At 44.9% G+C, this 17996-nt stretch overlaps 10 non-coding genes across 10 annotated transcripts; 5 read left to right on the top strand and 5 right to left on the bottom strand.

Annotated features, from left to right (window-relative positions):
* Positions 1-1143: 1143 nt before the first annotated feature.
* On the top strand, positions 1144-1217 carry trnat-agu (transfer RNA threonine (anticodon AGU)). Its single transcript has one exon. It is a non-coding gene; the product is annotated as a tRNA-Thr (tRNA).
* A 1206-nt stretch (positions 1218-2423) lies between these two features.
* Positions 2424-2505, bottom strand: trnas-uga (transfer RNA serine (anticodon UGA)). The gene has a single exon. It is a non-coding gene; the product is annotated as a tRNA-Ser (tRNA).
* A 1948-nt stretch (positions 2506-4453) lies between these two features.
* Positions 4454-4527, top strand: trnat-agu (transfer RNA threonine (anticodon AGU)). The gene has a single exon. It is a non-coding gene; the product is annotated as a tRNA-Thr (tRNA).
* Positions 4528-5733: 1206 nt separating this feature from the next.
* trnas-uga (transfer RNA serine (anticodon UGA)) lies at positions 5734-5815 on the bottom strand. The gene has a single exon. It is a non-coding gene; the product is annotated as a tRNA-Ser (tRNA).
* A 1960-nt stretch (positions 5816-7775) lies between these two features.
* Positions 7776-7849, top strand: trnat-agu (transfer RNA threonine (anticodon AGU)). The gene has a single exon. It is a non-coding gene; the product is annotated as a tRNA-Thr (tRNA).
* A 1206-nt stretch (positions 7850-9055) lies between these two features.
* Positions 9056-9137, bottom strand: trnas-uga (transfer RNA serine (anticodon UGA)). The gene has a single exon. It is a non-coding gene; the product is annotated as a tRNA-Ser (tRNA).
* A 1948-nt stretch (positions 9138-11085) lies between these two features.
* trnat-agu (transfer RNA threonine (anticodon AGU)) lies at positions 11086-11160 on the top strand. The gene has a single exon. It is a non-coding gene; the product is annotated as a tRNA-Thr (tRNA).
* A 1206-nt stretch (positions 11161-12366) lies between these two features.
* trnas-uga (transfer RNA serine (anticodon UGA)) lies at positions 12367-12448 on the bottom strand. Its single transcript has one exon. It is a non-coding gene; the product is annotated as a tRNA-Ser (tRNA).
* A 3242-nt stretch (positions 12449-15690) lies between these two features.
* Positions 15691-15772, bottom strand: trnas-uga (transfer RNA serine (anticodon UGA)). The gene has a single exon. It is a non-coding gene; the product is annotated as a tRNA-Ser (tRNA).
* A 1957-nt stretch (positions 15773-17729) lies between these two features.
* Positions 17730-17803, top strand: trnat-agu (transfer RNA threonine (anticodon AGU)). The gene has a single exon. It is a non-coding gene; the product is annotated as a tRNA-Thr (tRNA).
* The last annotated feature ends 193 nt before the right edge of the window (positions 17804-17996 follow it).

Below are 17996 nucleotides of genomic sequence, written 5' to 3'. Positions count from 1 at the left end.
TATTTGCTGCATCACAGTAAACAATATCGTGGTATAACTGTTGGCTTATTTGTTCCCCAGTGTCAGAGGAAGAGTTGTCTGATCCCCCCATTTATTTCATACTAGCTGGGGAGCCCGGCGTTGCCGGGGCTGTTTTGGGGCAGGCGGTTTAAATCGAGTGCCAGGCTTTGGGGCCCTGTCTGTGTCCCTTTGTGAATCTGGTGCTGGGCAACATTTTAAATCGAGTGGCAGGCTTTAGGGCCCTGTGTGTGTCCCTGTCTGTCTGCCTTTTAAAATCTTGCAAAATGAAAGTGAAACTACTTATGGCTTTGGGGCCCTGTCTGTGTCCCTTTGTGAATCTGGTGCTGGGCAACATTATAAATCGAGTGGCAAGCTTAGGGCCCTGCCTGTGTCCCTGTATGTCTACCTTTTAAAAGGTTGAAAAATGAAAGTGAAAGTACTTATAAAACGTTTTTGGTAAATCTTATGTTACTTTTAAAAGAGATACTAACTTTGAAAGTCGTTATAGCTGGAAGCTGAAGTCATTTGAGCTGGAAGCTTAGTGAAAGAATGGCTGCCACATCCCCGAGATGAAAACGAATAGTCCCGCCCACACACACACCGATTGGCCAACCATCAGGGGACCGTACTGTAGGATTGGTCAATCGTGACGGAACAGGATTGCTGGAACCTTGATGTCAGTCAATCAATGCTAGCAGATAATGAGTTTAATTTTGAAGGTTTTTTGCTGAAGGTTTTTTGCATAAGGCGCGAACACTTTTCGTCCGACTGAAAAGTAAATACGCTTAAAACCGTCTCTGAAGCGTAAGCTTTCTTTGGAGGTAACGCGCGCGTAGGTACGCCCTGTAACTTTCGAGCGCATAGCCCGACAGACGCACAGGCGATGACAGAATGACAGACAGAATGACAGACAGAAGTACCGATTTATATATATAGATAAGACACAAACATAGGGTAATCATTCAGAATCACCTCACAGATTGACACTGAGATAAATTAAGCGGGAGATACAGAGAGCAATGGGACATATGGCGGAATGGACAAGAGAGCTGGAGAAATAAGAAACGGCCTGAGAGTCCAGAAGACAGTGACCGGAAGCTGATAGACATCAGTGAGTGGGGGCGAGAAATTGCGCCAGCATTCGGTCCCGTGGCTTAGCTGGTCAAAGCGTCTGTCTAGTAAATAGGAGATTCTGGGTTCGATTCCCAGCGGGGCCTATTTTTATAGAATCTCCAGGGGTGAGTTTCTTCTCGTGTGAAAAGGCTACAATTCTTTTAAATGTAACTATGCCTGCACCAGTTCCCATTCTGGATGAAGGCTCCAGTGGCTGCGAGGCCTCCGTTGAATTTCACCGCTTCTGTATTTCTGGCGGTGCTGATTTTGGACTCTTCATCAAAAATCCATGTTTCCTAAGCAGTGCCATGCGATACTTTGCAGAGCTCCAGTTGTTGATGTGTGGTGCCGTGCTCGTATAGTGATTAATAATCTGCATTCTGGCCGCAGCAACTTCGGCTCCAAACCGAAACATAACGCAGACTTTTCTTCCTTCCACAATCAATAGCTCTCCTTTACTTTCCCCCTTCAATTTCATTATAATTTTCCTGCGGTATTTCCTTAATCTAACATTCACTTTCAGCCACTTAAACTGCTAAGTGTGCTCTGCTACCACCACTCTTCCTGGGCCACATGTCCCATACGCCCCAATCTGAGTTGGTGCTTTGAAACCAGTCGATACATTTAGACCTGCGAGACCTCCCGACAGTCAAGCTCTGCGAAAGCAGAGCCGGCCTTCGGAACCAATGCAGCCCGATTCAGAAAATTCCTTGGGAAATGAAGCTTCAAACTTTTCAAACAAATCGTTTTATTGACATAATAATACAAGTTTTACAGAGAGAGACTTGTACAACCTCAGTGGTGCAACTCAAAACTCAGAATGTTCAATTCCTCTGCTTCGGGAGAGGGAGAGATGAATTATGAGTTGGTGTCCTCCTTGTTTTTTTTCTGGTCAGTCTTCCAGATCTCCACTCCGTTTGTCTGTCTTCTGGACTGTCTCCTGGAATGTGTTCTGCTTTTCACTTTAGAATGGCTGCTCTTGTAACATTGCTGCTGACAGAAACAAGCCTTCCAGTGACTTTCCATTCTCTCTCTCCCACGGTTACACAGACTGATGCTACCGGACAGCAGCGAGTGTATGGGAAGGTACCTCAGAGACTGTCGAGGCCTCCTTATCTGGAGCTTCCAGACAATCTGCAGATAACTTTTGGAATTCGGTCAGCAAACCTTCTTGAAGTAAGTGATCCAGTTGTCTCGGCAATCCTTTAGTTTCCTTAAAACCGGCATTCAAAATTCCAAAATCCTCCAAGAGGGAGCAGATTGAAGAAAATAAATTATTTGAAGTAGTTAATTATCGTAATGAGATAGCCCGCTGCGAGCAGGGCTCGAACCTGCGCGGGGAAACCCCATTGGATTTCAAGTCCAACGCCTTAACCACTCGGCCATCGCAGCCGCGAAAATGTCGGCTCCAAGATACTAAGTTCTCAAATCGCTGACCCTGTTTATTGTTGGCGATGACGGTTTCGTGATATTTAATTTGCTGCAAATTCAGCAAGTCCAGAAGAATCGCAGCGATCATTACAATAAAAGAAAACTTCCGATATTTAACGGTATGTAAGGTGTTGAGAACAGTATGGAATATTCTGCAGGGTAATGAAAATAAACAGCAGAAACATTGTGTTCTGCTCCCACATGACACAGATCAGCCACAGCCTCTGCTCCCTGCCCGCCGGCTGCAGAAACCTTGTCTCCAGATTACAAACTGATTCTAGGTCGGAGATAAATATTCAGGGTAGAGCCTAAACGCAGCGGGTGGGATCAAAGAATAAAGCAGTTATTTTAGACCAGAGACAGCGATAAATGTCCTATATTGCTCACATGCATCAATTTGTGAATCTGACATTAAATGGGTTTAAATACAGTGGGGGGATTTAAAGTAGATTCGGGGTCAATAGTTTCCAAGTTGATCTTTCCTGTGTCTCTCTTGCCTCTATGCCCCCTTCCTCCCACAGGCTGCCGGTTTTTAAACCTTGTTTTAAATCTGCTGCTTGCTGGACCAGTGCATTCCACAGTCTCACAACTCTTTCTACAAATACCCTTTCAGTGCTTGACTTCTCTGCTTATTAGTTATGAATCACCTTGAGGTGCAATGGTGGCGATTGTGACGTCAGATTAAAAGGCAGGCTATTGGAAACACGTTGGAGTCACAGTTTCTTTTGCACAGAATTGAAACTGAAACTTTTAAGCTGGAATATTGTATTTGCTGCATCACAGTAAACAATATCGTGGTATAACTGTTGGCTTATTTGTTCCCCAGTGTCAGAGGAAGAGTTGTCTGATCCCCCCATTTATTTCATACTAGCTGGGGAGCCCGGCGTTGCCGGGGCTGTTTTGGGGCAGGCGGTTTAAATCGAGTGCCAGGCTTTGGGGCCCTGTCTGTGTCCCTTTGTGAATCTGGTGCTGGGCAACATTTTAAATCGAGTGGCAGGCTTTAGGGCCCTGTGTGTGTCCCTGTCTGTCTACCTTTTAAAAGCTTGCAAAATGAAAGTGAAACTACTTCTGGCTTTGGGGCCCTGTCTGTGTCCCTTTGTGAATCTGGTGCTGGGCAACATTTTAAATCGAGTGGCAGGCTTAGGGCCCTGTCTGTGTACCTGTATGTCTACCTTTTTAAAGGTTGAAAAATGAAAGTGAAAGTACTTATAAAATGTTTTTGGTAAATCTTATGTTACTCTTAAAAGAGATACTAACTTTGAAAGTCGTTATAGCAGGAAGCTGAAGTCATTTGAGCTGGAAGCTTAGTGAAAGAATGGCTGCCACATCCCCGAGATGAAAACGAATAGTCCCGCCCACACACACACCGATTGGCCAACCATCAGGGGACCGTACTGTAGGATTGGTCAATCGTGACGGAACAGGATTGGTGGAACCTTGATGTCAGTCAATCAATGCTAGCAGATAATGAGTTTAATTTTGAAGATTTTTTGCTGAAGGTTTTTTGCACAAGGCGCGAACACTTTTCGTCCGACTGAAAAGTAAAAACGCTTAAAACCGTCTCTGAAGCGTAAGCTTTCTTTGGAGGTAACGCGCGCGTAGGTACGCCCTGTAACTTTCGAGCGCATAGCCCGACAGACGCACAGGCGATGACAGAATGACAGACAGAATGACAGACAGAAGTACCGATTTATATATATAGATAAGACACAAACATAGGGTAATCATTCAGAATCACCTCACAGATTGACACTGAAATAAATTAAGCGGGTGATACAGAGAGCAATGGGACATATGGCGGAATGGACAAGAGAGCTGGAGAAATAAGAAACGGCCTGAGAGTCCAGAAGACAGTGACCGGAAGCTGATAGACATCAGTGAGTGGGGGCGAGAAATTATGCCAGCATTCGGTCCCGTGGCTTAGCTGGTCAAAGCGTCTGTCTAGTAAACAGGAGATCCTGGGTTCGAATCCCAGCGGGGCCTATTTTTATAGAATCTCCAGGGGTGAGTTTCTTCTCGTGTGAAAAGGCTACAATTCTTTTAAATGTAACTGTGCCTGCACCAGTTCCCATTCTGGATGAAGGCTCCAGTGGCTGCGAGGCCTCCGTTGAATTTCACCGCTTCTGTATTTCTGGCGGTGCTGATTTTGGACTCTTCATCAAAAATCCATGTTTCCTAAGCAGTGCCATGCGATACTTTGCAGAGCTCCAGTTGTTGATGTGTGGTGCCGTGCTCGTATAGTGATTAATAATCTGCATTCTGGCCGCAGCAACTTCGGCTCCAAACCGAAACATAACGCAGACTTTTCTTCCTTCCACAATCAATAGCTCTCCTTTACTTTCCCCCTTCAATTTCATTATAATTTTCCTGCGGTATTTCCTTAATCCAGCATTCACTTTCAGCCACTTAAACTGCTAAGTGTGCTCTGCTACCACCACTCTTCCTGGGCCACATGTCCCATACGCCCCAATCTGAGTTGGTGCTTTGAAACCAGTCGATACATTTAGACCTGCGAGACCTCCCGACAGTCAAGCTCTGCGAAAGCAGAGCCGGCCTTCGGAACCAATGCAGCCCGATTCAGAAAATTCCTTGGGAAATGAAGCTTCAAACTTTTCAAACAAATCGTTTTATTGACATAATAATACAAGTTTTACAGAGAGAGACTTCTACAACCTCAGTGGTGCAACTCAAAACTCAGAATGTTCAATTCTTCTGCTTCGGGAGAGGGAGAGATGAATTATGAGTTGGTGTCCTCCTTGTTTTTTTTCTGGTCAGTCTTCCAGATCTCCACTCCGTTTGTCTGTCTCCTGGACTGTCTCCTGGAATGTGTTCTGCTTTTCACTTTAGAATGGCTGCTCTTGTACCATTGCTGCTGACAGAAACAAGCCTTCCAGTGACTTTCCATTCTCTCTCTCCCACGGTTACACAGACTGATGCTACCGGACAGCAGCGAGTGTATGGGAAGGTACCTCAGAGACTGTCGAGGCCTCCTTATCTGGAGCTTCCAGACAATCTGCAGATAACTATTGGAATTCGGTCGGCAAACCTTCTTGAAGTAAGTGATCCAGTTGTCTCGGCAATCCATTAGTTTCCTTAAAACCGGCATTGAAAATTCCAAAATCCTCCAAGAGGGAGCAGATTGAAGAAAATAAATTATTTGAAATAGTTAATTATCAAAATGAGATAGCCCGCTGCGAGCAGGGCTCGAACCTGCGCGGGAAAACCCCATTGGATTTCAAGTCCAACGCCTTAACCACTCGGCCATCGCAGCCGCGAAAATGTCGGCTCCAAGATACTAAGTTCTCAAATCGCTGACCCTGTTTATTGTTGGCGATGACGGTTTCGTGATATTTAATTTGCTGCAAATTCAGCAAGTCCAGAAGAATCGCAGCGATCATTACAATAAAAGAAAACTTCCGATATTTAACGGTATGTAAGATGTTGAGAACAGTATGGAATATTCTGCAGGGTAATGAAAATAAACAGCAGAAACATTGTGTTCTGCTCCCACATGACACAGATCAGCCACAGCCTCTGCTCCCTGCCCGCCGGCTGCAGAAACCTTGTCTCCAGATTACAAACTGATTCTAGGTCGGAGATAAATATTCAGGGTAGAGCCTAAACGCAGCGGGTGGGATCAAATAATAAAGCAGTTATTTTAGACCAGAGACAGCGATAAATGTCCTATATTGCTCACATGCATCAATTTGTGAATCTGACATTAAATGGGTTTAAATACAGTGAGGGGATTTAAAGTAGATTCGGGGTCAATAGTTTCCAAGTTGATCTTTCCTGTGTCTCTCTTGCCTCTCTGCCCCCTTCCTCCCACAGGCTGCCGGTTTTTAAACCTTGCTTTAAATCTGCTGCTTGCTGGACCAGTGCATTCCACAGTCTCACAACCCTTTCTACAAATACCCTTTCAGTGCTTGACTTCTCTGCTTATTAGTTATGAATCACCTTGAGGTGCAATGGTGGCGATTGTGACGTCAGATTAAAAGGCAGGCTATTGGAAACACGTTGGAGTCACAGTTTCTTTTGCACAGAATTGAAACTGAAACTTTTAAGCTGGAATATTGTATTTGCTGCATCACAGTAAACAATATCGTGGTATAACTGTTGGCTTATTTGTTCCCCAGTGTCAGAGGAAGAGTTGTCTGATCCCCCCATTTATTTCATACTAGCTGGGGAGCCCGGCGTTGCCGGGGCTGTTTTGGGGCAGGCGGTTTAAATCGAGTGCCAGGCTTTGGGGCCCTGTCTGTGTCCCTTTGTGAATCTGGTGCTGGGCAACATTTTAAATCGAGTGGCAGGCTTTAGGGCCCTGTGTGTGTCCCTGTCTGTCTACCTTTTAAAAGCTTGCAAAATGAAAGTGAAACTACTTATGGCTTTGGGGCCCTGTCTGTGTCCCTTTGTGAATCTGGTGCTGGGCAACATTTTAAATCGAGTGGCAGGCTTAGGGCCCTGTCTGTGTCCCTGTATGTCTACCTTTTAAAAGGTTGAAAAATGAAAGTGAAAGTACTTATAAAACGTTTTTGGTAAATCTTATGTTACTTTTAAAAGAGATACTAACTTTGAAAGTCGTTATAGCTGGAAGCTGAAGTCATTTGAGCTGGAAGCTTAGTGAAAGAATGGCTGCCACATCCCCGAGATGAAAACGAATAGTCCCGCCCACACACACACCGATTGGCCAACCATCAGGGGACCGTACTGTAGGATTGGTCAATCGTGACGGAACAGGATTGGTGGAACCTTGATGTCAGTCAATCAATGCTAGCAGATAATGAGTTTAATTTTGAAGGTTTTTTGCTGAAGGTTTTTTGCATAAGGCGCGAACACTTTTCGTCCGACTGAAAAGTAAATACGCTTAAAACCGTCTCTGAAGCGTAAGCTTTCTTTGGAGGTAACGCGCGCGTAGGTACGCCCTGTAACTTTCGAGCGCATAGCCCGACAGACGCACAGGCGATGACAGAATGACAGACAGAATGACAGACAGAATGACAGACAGAAGTACCGATTTATATATATAGATAAGACACAAACATAGGGTAATCATTCAGAATCACCTCACAGATTGACACTGAGATAAATTAAGCGGGAGATACAGAGAGCAATGGGACATATGGCGGAATGGACAAGAGAGCAGGAGAAATAAGAAACGGCCTGAGAGTCCAGAAGACAGTGACCGGAAGCTGATAGGCATCAGTGAGTGGGGGCGAGAAATTGCGCCAGCATTCGGTCCCGTGGCTTAGCTGGTCAAAGCGTCTGTCTAGTAAACAGAAGATCCTGGGTTCGATTCCCAGCGGGGCCTATTTTTATAGAATCTCCAGGGGTGAGTTTCTTCTCGTGTGAAAAGGCTACAATTCTTTTAAATGTAACTGTGCCTGCACCAGTTCCCATTCTGGATGAAGGCTCCAGTGGCTGCGAGGCCTCCGTTGAATTTCACCGCTTCTGTATTTCTGGCGGTGCTGATTTTGGACTCTTCATCAAAAATCCATGTTTCCTAAGCAGTGCCATGCGATACTTTGCAGAGCTCCAGTTGTTGATGTGTGGTGCCGTGCTCGTATAGTGATTAATAATCTGCATTCTGGCCGCAGCAACTTCGGCTCCAAACCGAAACATAACGCAGACTTTTCTTCCTTCCACAATCAATAGCTCTCCTTTACTTTCCCCCTTCAATTTCATTATAATTTTCCTGCGGTATTTCCTTAATCTAACATTCACTTTCAGCCACTTAAACTGCTAAGTGTGCTCTGCTACCACCACTCTTCCTGGGCCACATGTCCCATACGCCCCAATCTGAGTTGGTGCTTTGAAACCAGTCGATACATTTAGACCTGCGAGACCTCCCGACAGTCAAGCTCTGCGAAAGCAGAGCCGGCCTTCGGAACCAATGCAGCCCGATTCAGAAAATTCCTTGAGAAATGAAGCTTCAAACTTTTCAAACAAATCGTTTTATTGACATAATAATACAAGTTTTACAGAGAGAGACTTGTACAACCTCAGTGGTGCAACTCAAAACTCAGAATGTTCAATTCTTCTGCTTCGGGAGAGGGAGCGATGAATTATGAGTTGGTGTCCTCCTTGTTTTTTTTCTGGTCAGTCTTCCAGATCTCCACTCCGTTTGTCTGCCTCCTGGACTGTCTCCTGGAATGTGTTCTGCTTTTCACTTTAGAATGGCTGCTCTTGTACCATTGCTGCTGAGAGAAACAAGCCTTCCAGTGACTTTCCATTCTCTCTCTCCCACGGTTACACAGACTGATGCTACCGGACAGCAGCGAGTGTATGGGAAGGTACCTCAGAGACTGTCGAGGCCTCCTTATCTGGAGCTTCCAGACAATCTGCAGATAACTTTTGGAATTCGGTCAGCAAACCTTCTTGAAGTAAGTGATCCAGTTGTCTCGGCAATCCTTTAGTTTCCTTAAAACCGGCATTGAAAATTCCAAAATCCTCCAAGAGGGAGCAGATTGAAGAAAATAAATTATTTGAAGTAGTTAATTATCATAATCAGATAGCCCGCTGCGAGCAGGGCTCGAACCTGCGCGGGGAAACCCCATTGGATTTCAAGTCCAACGCCTTAACCACTCGGCCATCGCAGCCGCGAAACTGTCGGCTCCAAGATACTAAGTTCTCAAATCGCTGACCCTGTTTATTGTTGGCGATGACGGTTTCGTGATATTTAATTTGCTGCAAATTCAGCAAGTCCAGAAGAATCGCAGCGATCATTACAATAAAAGAAAACTTCCGATATTTAACGGTATGTAAGATGTTGAGAACAGTATGGAATATTCTGCAGGGTAATGAAAATAAGCAGCAGAAACATTGTGTTCTGCTCCCACATGACACAGATCAGCCACAGCCTCTGCTCCCTGCCCGCCGGCTGCAGAAACCTTGTCTCCAGATTACAAACTGATTCTAGGTCGGAGATAAATATTCAGGGTAGAGCCTAAACGCAGCGGGTGGGATCAAATAATAAAGCAGTTATTTTAGACCAGAGACAGCGATAAATGTCCTATATTGCTCACATGCATCAATTTGTGAATCTGACATTAAATGGGTTTAAATACAGTGGGGGGATTTAAAGTAGATTCGGGGTCAATAGTTTCCAAGTTGATGTTTCCTGTGTCTCTCTTGCATCTCTGCCCCCTTCCTCCCACAGGCTGCCGGTTTTTAAACCTTGTTTTAAATCTGCTGCTTGCTGGACCAGTGCATTCCACAGTCTCACAACCCTTTCTACAAATACCCTTTCAGTGCTTGACTTCTCTGCTTATTAGTTATGAATCACCTTGAGGTGCAATGGTGGCGATTGTGACGTCAGATTAAAAGGCAGGCTATTGGAAACACGTTGGAGTCACAGTTTCTTTTGCACAGAATTGAAACTGAAACTTTTGAGCTGGAATATTGTATTTGCTGCATCACAGTAAACAATATCGTGGTATAACTGTTGGCTTATTTGTTCCCCAGTGTCAGAGGAAGAGTTGTCTGATCCCCCCATTTATTTCATACTAGCTGGGGAGCCCGGCGTTGCCGGGGCTGTTTTGGGGCAGGCGGTTTAAATCGAGTGCCAGGCTTTGGGGCCCTGTCTGTGTCCCTTTGTGAATCTGGTGCTGGGCAACATTTTAAATCGAGTGGCAGGCTTTAGGGCCCTGTGTGTGTCCCTGTCTGTCTACCTTTTAAAAGCTTGCAAAATGAAAGTGAAACTACTTATGGCTTTGGGGCCCTGTCTGTGTCCCTTTGTGAATCTGGTGCTGGGCAACATTTTAAATCGAGTGGCAGGCTTAGGGCCCTGTCTGTGTCCCTGTATGTCTACCTTTTAAAAGGTTGAAAAATGAAAGTTAAAGTACTTATAAAACGTTTTTGGTAAATCTTATGTTACTTTTAAAAGAGATACTAACTTTGAAAGTCGTTATAGCTGGAAGCTGAAGTCATTTGAGCTGGAAGCTTAGTGAAAGAATGGCTGCCACATCCCCGAGATGAAAACGAATAGTCCCGCCCACACACACACCGATTGGCCAACCATCAGGGGACCGTACTGTAGGATTGGTCAATCGTGACGGAACAGGATTGGTGGAACCTTGATGTCAGTCAATCAATGCTAGCAGATAATGAGTTTAATTTTGAAGGTTTTTTGCTGAAGGTTTTTTGCATAAGGCGTGAACACTTTTCGTCCGACTGAAAAGTAAATACGCTTAAAACCGTCTCTGAAGCGTAAGCTTTCTTTGGAGGTAACGCGCGCGTAGGTACACCCTGTAACTTTCGAGCGCATAGCCCGACAGACGCACAGGCGATGACAGAATGACAGACAGAAAGACAGACAGAAGTACCGATTTATATATATAGATAAGACACAAACATAGGGTAATCATTCAGAATCACCTCACAGATTGACACTGAGATAAATTAAGCGGGAGATACAGAGAGCAATGGGACATATGGCGGAATGGACAAGAGAGCTGGAGAAATAAGAAACGGCCTGAGAGTCCAGAAGACAGTGACCGGAAGCTGATAGACATCAGTGAGTGGGGGCGAGAAATTGCGCCAGCATTCGGTCCCGTGGCTTAGCTGGTCAAAGCGTCTGTCTAGTAAACAGGAGATCCTGGGTTCAGATTCCCAGCGGGGCCTATTTTTATAGAATCTCCAGGGGTGAGTTTCTTCTCGTGTGAAAAGGCTACAATTCTTTTAAATGTAACTGTGCCTGCACCAGCTCCCATTCTGGATGAAGGCTCCAGTGGCTGCGAGGCCTCCGTTGAATTTCACCGCTTCTGTATTTCTGGCGGTGCTGATTTTGGACTCTTCATCAAAAATCCATGTTTCCTAAGCAGTGCCATGCGATACTTTGCAGAGCTCCAGTTGTTGATGTGTGGTGCCATGCTCGTATAGTGATTAATAATCTGCATTCTGGCCGCAGCAACTTCGGCTCCAAACCGAAACATAACGCAGACTTTTCTTCCTTCCACAATCAATAGCTCTCCTTTACTTTCCCCCTTCAATTTCATTATAATTTTCCTGCGGTATTTCCTTAATCTAACATTCACTTTCAGCCACTTAAACTGCTAAGTGTGCTCTGCTACCACCACTCTTCCTGGGCCACATGTCCCATACGCCCCAATCTGAGTTGGTGCTTTGAAACCAGTCGATACATTTAGACCTGCGAGACCTCCCGACAGTCAAGCTCTGCGAAAGCAGAGCCGGCCTTCGGAACCAATGCAGCCCGATTCAGAAAATTCCTTGGGAAATGAAGCTTCAAACTTTTCAAACAAATCGTTTTATTGACATAATAATACAAGTTTTACAGAGAGAGACTTGTACAACCTCAGTGGTGCAACTCAAAACTCAGAATGTTCAATTCTTCTGCTTCGGGAGAGGGAGAGATGAATTATGAGTTGGTGTCCTCCTTGTTTTTTTTCTGGTCAGTCTTCCAGATCTCCACTCCGTTTGTCTGTCTCCTGGACTGTCTCCTGGAATGTATTCTGCTTTTCACTTTAGAATGGCTGCTCTTGTACCATTGCTGCTGACAGAAACAAGCCTTCCAGTGACTTTCCATTCTCTCTCTCCCACGGTTACACAGACTGATGCTACCGGACAGCAGCGAGTGTATGGGAAGGTACCTCAGAGACTGTCGAGGCCTCCTTATCTGGAGCTTCCAGACAATCTGCAGATAACTTTTGGAATTCGGTCAGCAAACCTTCTTGAAGTAAGTGATCCAGTTGTCTCGGCAATCCTTTAGTTTCCTTAAAACCGGCATTGAAAATTCCAAAATCCTCCAAGAGGGAGCAGATTGAAGAAAATAAATTATTTGAAGTAGTTAATTATCATAATGAGATAGCCCGCTGCGAGCAGGGCTCGAACCTAAGCGGGGAAACCCCATTGGATTTCAAGTCCAACGCCTTAACCACTCGGCCATCGCAGCCGCGACAATGTCGGCTCCAAGATACTAAGTTCTCAAATCGCTGACCCTGTTTATTTTTGGCGATGACGGTTTCGTGATATTTAATTTGCTGCAAATTCAGCAAGTCCAGAAGAATCGCAGCGATCATTACAATAAAAGAAAACTTCCGATATTTAACGGTATGTAAGATGTTGAGAACAGTATGGAATATTCTGCAGGGTAATGAAAATAAGCAGCAGAAACATTGTGTTCTGCTCCCACATGACACAGATCAGCCACAGCCTCTGCTCCCTGCCCGCCGGCTGCAGAAACCTTGTCTCCAGATTACAAACTGATTCTAGGTCGGAGATAAATATTCAGGGTAGAGCCTAAACGCAGCGGGTGGGATCAAATAATAAAGCAGTTATTTTAGACCAGAGACAGCGATAAATGTCCTATATTGCTCACATGCATCAATTTGTGAATCTGACATTAAATGGGTTTAAATACAGTGGGGGGATTTAAAGTAGATTCGGGGTCAATAGTTTCCAAGTTGATGTTTCCTGTGTCTCTCTTGCATCTCTGCCCCCTTCCTCCCACAGGCTGCCGGTTTTTAAACCTTGTTTTAAATCTGCTGCTTGCTGGACCAGTGCATTCCACAGTCTCACAACCCTTTCTACAAATACCCTTTCAGTGCTTGACTTCTCTGCTTATTAGTTATGAATCACCTTGAGGTGCAATGGTGGCGATTGTGACGTCAGATTAAAAGGCAGGCTATTGGAAACACGTTGGAGTCACAGTTTCTTTTGCACAGAATTGAAACTGAAACTTTTAAGCTGGAATATTGTATTTGCTGCATCACAGTAAACAATATCGTGGTATAACTGTTGGCTTATTTGTTCCCCAGTGTCAGAGGAAGAGTTGTCTGATCCCCCCATTTATTTCATACTAGCTGGGGAGCCCGGCGTTGCCGGGGCTGTTTTGGGGCAGGCGGTTTAAATCGAGTGCCAGGCTTTGGGGCCCTGTCTGTGTCCCTTTGTGAATCTGGTGCTGGGCAACATTTTAAATCGAGTGGCAGGCTTTAGGGCCCTGTGTGTGTCCCTGTCTGTCTACCTTTTAAAAGCTTGCAAAATGAAAGTGAAACTACTTATGGCTTTGGGGCCCTGTCTGTGTCCCTTTGTGAATCTGGTGCTGGGCAACATTTTAAATCGAGTGGCAGGCTTAGGGCCCTGTCTGTGTCCCTGTATGTCTACCTTTTAAAAGGTTGAAAAATGAAAGTGAAAGTACTTATAAAACGTTTTTGGTAAATCTTATGTTACTTTTAAAAGAGATACTAACTTTGAAAGTCGTTATAGCTGGAAGCTGAAGTCATTTGAGCTGGAAGCTTAGTGAAAGAATGGCTGCCACATCACCGAGATGAAAACGAATAGTCCCGCCCACACACACACCGATTGGCCAACCATCAGGGGACCGTACTGTAGGATTGGTCAATCGTGACGGAACAGGATTGGTGGAACCTTGATATCAGTCAATCAATGCTAGCAGATAATGAGTTTAATTTTGAAGGTTTTTTGCTGAAGGTTTTTTGCATAAGGCGCGAACAGTTTTCGTCTGACTGAAAAGTAAATACGCTTAAAACCGTTTCTGAAGCGTAAGCTTTCTTTGGAGGTAACGCGCGCGTAGGTACGCCCTGTAACTTTCGAGCGCATAGCCCGACAGACGCAGAGGCGATGACAGAATGACAGACAGAATGACAGACAGAATGACAGACAGAAGTACCGATTTATATATATAGATAAGACACAAACATAGGGTAATCATTCAGAATCACCTCACAGATTGACACTGAGATAAATTAAGCGGGAGATACAGAGAGCAATGGGACATATGGCGGAATGGACAAGAGAGCTGGAGAAATAAGAAACGGCCTGAGAGTCCAGAAGACAGTGACCGGAAGCTGATAGACATCAGTGAGTGGGGGCGAGAAATTGTGCCAGCATTCGGTCCCGTGGCTTAGCTGGTCAAAGCGTCTATCCAGTAAACTAGGTAGATCCTAGGTTCGATTCCCAGCGGGGCCTATTTCTATGGAATCTCCAGGAGTGAGTTTCTTCTCGTGTGAAAAGGCTACAATTCTTTTAAATGTAACTGTGCCTGCACCAGTTCCCATTCTGGATGAAGGCTCCAGTGGCTGCGAGGCCTCCGTTGAATTTCACCGCTTCTGTATTTCTGGCGGTGCTGATTTTGGACTCTTCATCAAAAATCCATGTTTCCTAAGCAGTGCCATGCGATACTTTGCAGAGCTCCAGTTGTTGATGTGTGGTGCCATGCTCGTATAGTGATTAATAATCTGCATTCTGGCCGCAGCAACTTCGGCTCCAAACCGAAACATAACGCAGACTTTTCTTCCTTCCACAATCAATAGCTCTCCTTTACTTTCCCCCTTCAATTTCATTATAATTTTCCTGCGATATTTCCTTAATCTAACATTCACTTTCAGCCACTTAAACTGCTAAGTGTGCTCTGCTACCACCACTCTTCCTGGGCCACATGTCCCATACGCCCCAATCTGAGTTGGTGCTTTGAAACCAGTCGATACATTTAGACCTGCGAGACCTCCCGACAGTCAAGCTCTGCGAAAGCAGAGCCGGCCTTCGGAACCAATGCAGCCCGATTCAGAAAATTCCTTGGGAAATGAAGCTTCAAACTTTTCAAACAAATCGTTTTATTGACATAATAATACAAGTTTTACAGAGAGAGACTTGTACAACCTCAGTGGTGCAACTCAAAACTCAGAATGTTCAATTCTTCTGCTTCGGGAGAGGGAGAGATGAATTATGAGTTGGTGTCCTCCTTGTTTTTTTTCTGGTCAGTCTTCCAGATCTCCACACCGTTTGTCTGTCACCTGGACTGTCTCCTGGAATGTGTTCTGCTTTTCACTTTAGAATGGCTGCTCTTGTACCATTGCTGCTGACAGAAACAAGCCTTCCAGTGACTTTCCATTCTCTCTCTCCCACGGTTACACAGACTGATGCTACCGGACAGCAGCGAGTGTATGGGAAGGTACCTCAGAGACTGTCGAGGCCTCCTTATCTGGAGCTTCCAGACAATCTGCAGATAACTTTTGGAATTCGGTCAGCAAACCTTCTTGAAGTAAGTGATCCAGTTGTCTCGGCAATCCTTTAGTTTCCTTAAAACCGGCATTGAAAATTCCAAAATCCTCCAAGAGGGAGCAGATTGAAGAAAATAAATTATTTGAAGTAGTTAATTATCATAATGAGATAGCCCGCTGCGAGCAGGGCTCGAACCTGTGCCAGGAAACCCCATTGGATTTCAAGTCCAACGCCTTAACCACTCGGCCATCGCAGCCGCGAAAATGTCGGCTCCAAGATACTAAGTTCTCAAATCGCTGACCCTGTTTATTGTTGGCGATGACGGTTTCGTGATATTTAATTTGCTGCAAACTCAGCAAGTCCAGAAGAATCGCAGCGATCATTACAATAAAAGAAAACTTCCGATATTTAACGGTATGTAAGATGTTGAGAACAGTATGGAATATTCTGCAGGGTAATGAAAATAAACAGCAGAAACATTGTGTTCTGCTCCCACATGACACAGATCAGCCACAGCCTCTGCTCCCTGCCCGCCGGCTGCAGAAACCTTGTCTCCAGATTACAAACTGATTCTAGGTCGGAGATAAATATTCAGGGTAGAGCCTAAACGCAGCGGGTGGGATCAAATAATAAAGCAGTTATTTTAGACCAGAGACAGCGATAAGTGTCCTATATTGCTCACATGCATCAATTTGTGAATCTGACATTAAATGGGTTTAAATACAGTGGGGGGATTTAAAGTAGATTCGGGGTCAATAGTTTCCAAGTTGATCTTTCCTGTGTCTCTCTTGCCTCTCTGCCCCCTTCCTCCCACAGGCTGCCGGTTTTTAAACCTTGTTTTAAATCTGCTGCTTGCTGGACCAGTGCATTCCACAGTCTCACAACCCTTTCTACAAATACCCTTTCAGTGCTTGACTTCTCTGCTTATTAGTTATGAATCACCTTGAGGTGCAATGGTGGCGATTGTGACGTCAGATTAAAAGGCAGGCTATTGGAAACACGTTGGAGTCAGTTTCTTTTGCACAGAATTGAAACTGAAACTTTTAAGCTGGAATATTGTATTTGCTGCATCACAGTAAACAATATCGTGGTATAACTGTTGGCTTATTTGTTCCCCAGTGTCAGAGGAAGAGTTGTCTGATCCCCCCATTTATTTCATACTAGCTGGGGAGCCCGGCATTGCCGGGGCTGTTTTGGGGCAGGCGGTTTAAATCGAGTGCCAGGCTTTGGGGCCCTGTCTGTGTCCCTTTGTGAATCTGGTGCTGGGCAACATTTTAAATCGAATGGCAGGCTTTAGGGCCCTGTGTGTGTCCCTGTCTGTCTACCTTTTAAAAGCTTGCAAAATGAAAGTGAAACTACTTATGGCTTTGGGGCCCTGTCTGTGTCCCTTTGTGAATCTGGTGCTGGGCAACATTTTAAATCGAGTGGCAGGCTTAGGGCCCTGTCTGTGTCCCTGTATGTCTACCTTTTAAAAGGTTGAAAAATGAAAGTGAAAGTACTTATAAAACGTTTTTGGTAAATCTTATGTTACTTTTAAAAGAGATACTAACTTTGAAAGTCGTATTGTTGGAAGCTGAAGTCATTTGAGCTGGAAGCTTAGTGAAAGAATGGCTGCCACATCACCGAGATGAAAACGAATAGTCCCGCCCACACACACACCGATTGGCCAACCATCAGGGGACCGTACTTTAGGATTGGTCAATCGTGACGGAACAGGATTGGTGGAACCTTGATGTCAGTCAATCAATGCTAGCAGATAATGAGTTTAATTTTGAAGGTTTTTTGCTGAAGGTTTTTTGCATAAGGCGCGAACACTTTTCGTCCGACTGAAAAGTAAATACGCTTAAAACCGTCTCTGAAGCGTAAGCTTTCTTTGGAGGTAACGCGCGCGTAGGTACGCCCTGTAACTTTCGAGCGCATAGCCCGACAGACGCACAGGCGATGACAGAATGACAGACAGAATGACAGACAGAATGACAGACAGAATTACAGATTTATATATATAGATAAGACACAAACATAGGGTAATCATTCAGAATCACCTCACAGATTGACACTGAGATAAATTAAGCGGGAGATACAGAGAGCAATGGGACATATGGCGGAATGGACAAGAGAGCTGGAGAAATAAGAAACGGCCTGAGAGTCCAGAAGACAGTGACCGGAAGCTGATAGACATCAGTGAGTGGGGGCGAGAAATTGCGCCAGCATTCGGTCCCGTGGCTTAGCTGGTCAAAGCGTCTGTCTAGTAAACAGGAGATCCTGGGTTCGATTCCCAGCGGGGCCTATTTCGATAGAATCACCAGGGGTGAGTTTCTTCTCGTGTGAAAAGGCTACAATTCTTTTAAATGTAACTGTGCCTGCACCAGTTCCCATTCTGGATGAAGGCTCCAGTGGCTGCGAGGCCTCCGTTGAATTTCACCGCTTCTGTATTTCTGGCGGTGCTGATTTTGGACTCTTCATCAAAAATCCATGTTTCC

Source organism: Somniosus microcephalus, unplaced genomic scaffold, assembly GCF_052327205.1.
Source record: "Somniosus microcephalus isolate GS21.2 unplaced genomic scaffold, FLI_Smic_1.0 unresolved_chr1, whole genome shotgun sequence".
NCBI lineage: Eukaryota > Metazoa > Chordata > Chondrichthyes > Squaliformes > Somniosidae > Somniosus > Somniosus microcephalus.
Note: the sequence above shows the minus strand (reverse complement) of the source record. Positions and strands in the feature narration are given on the sequence as shown.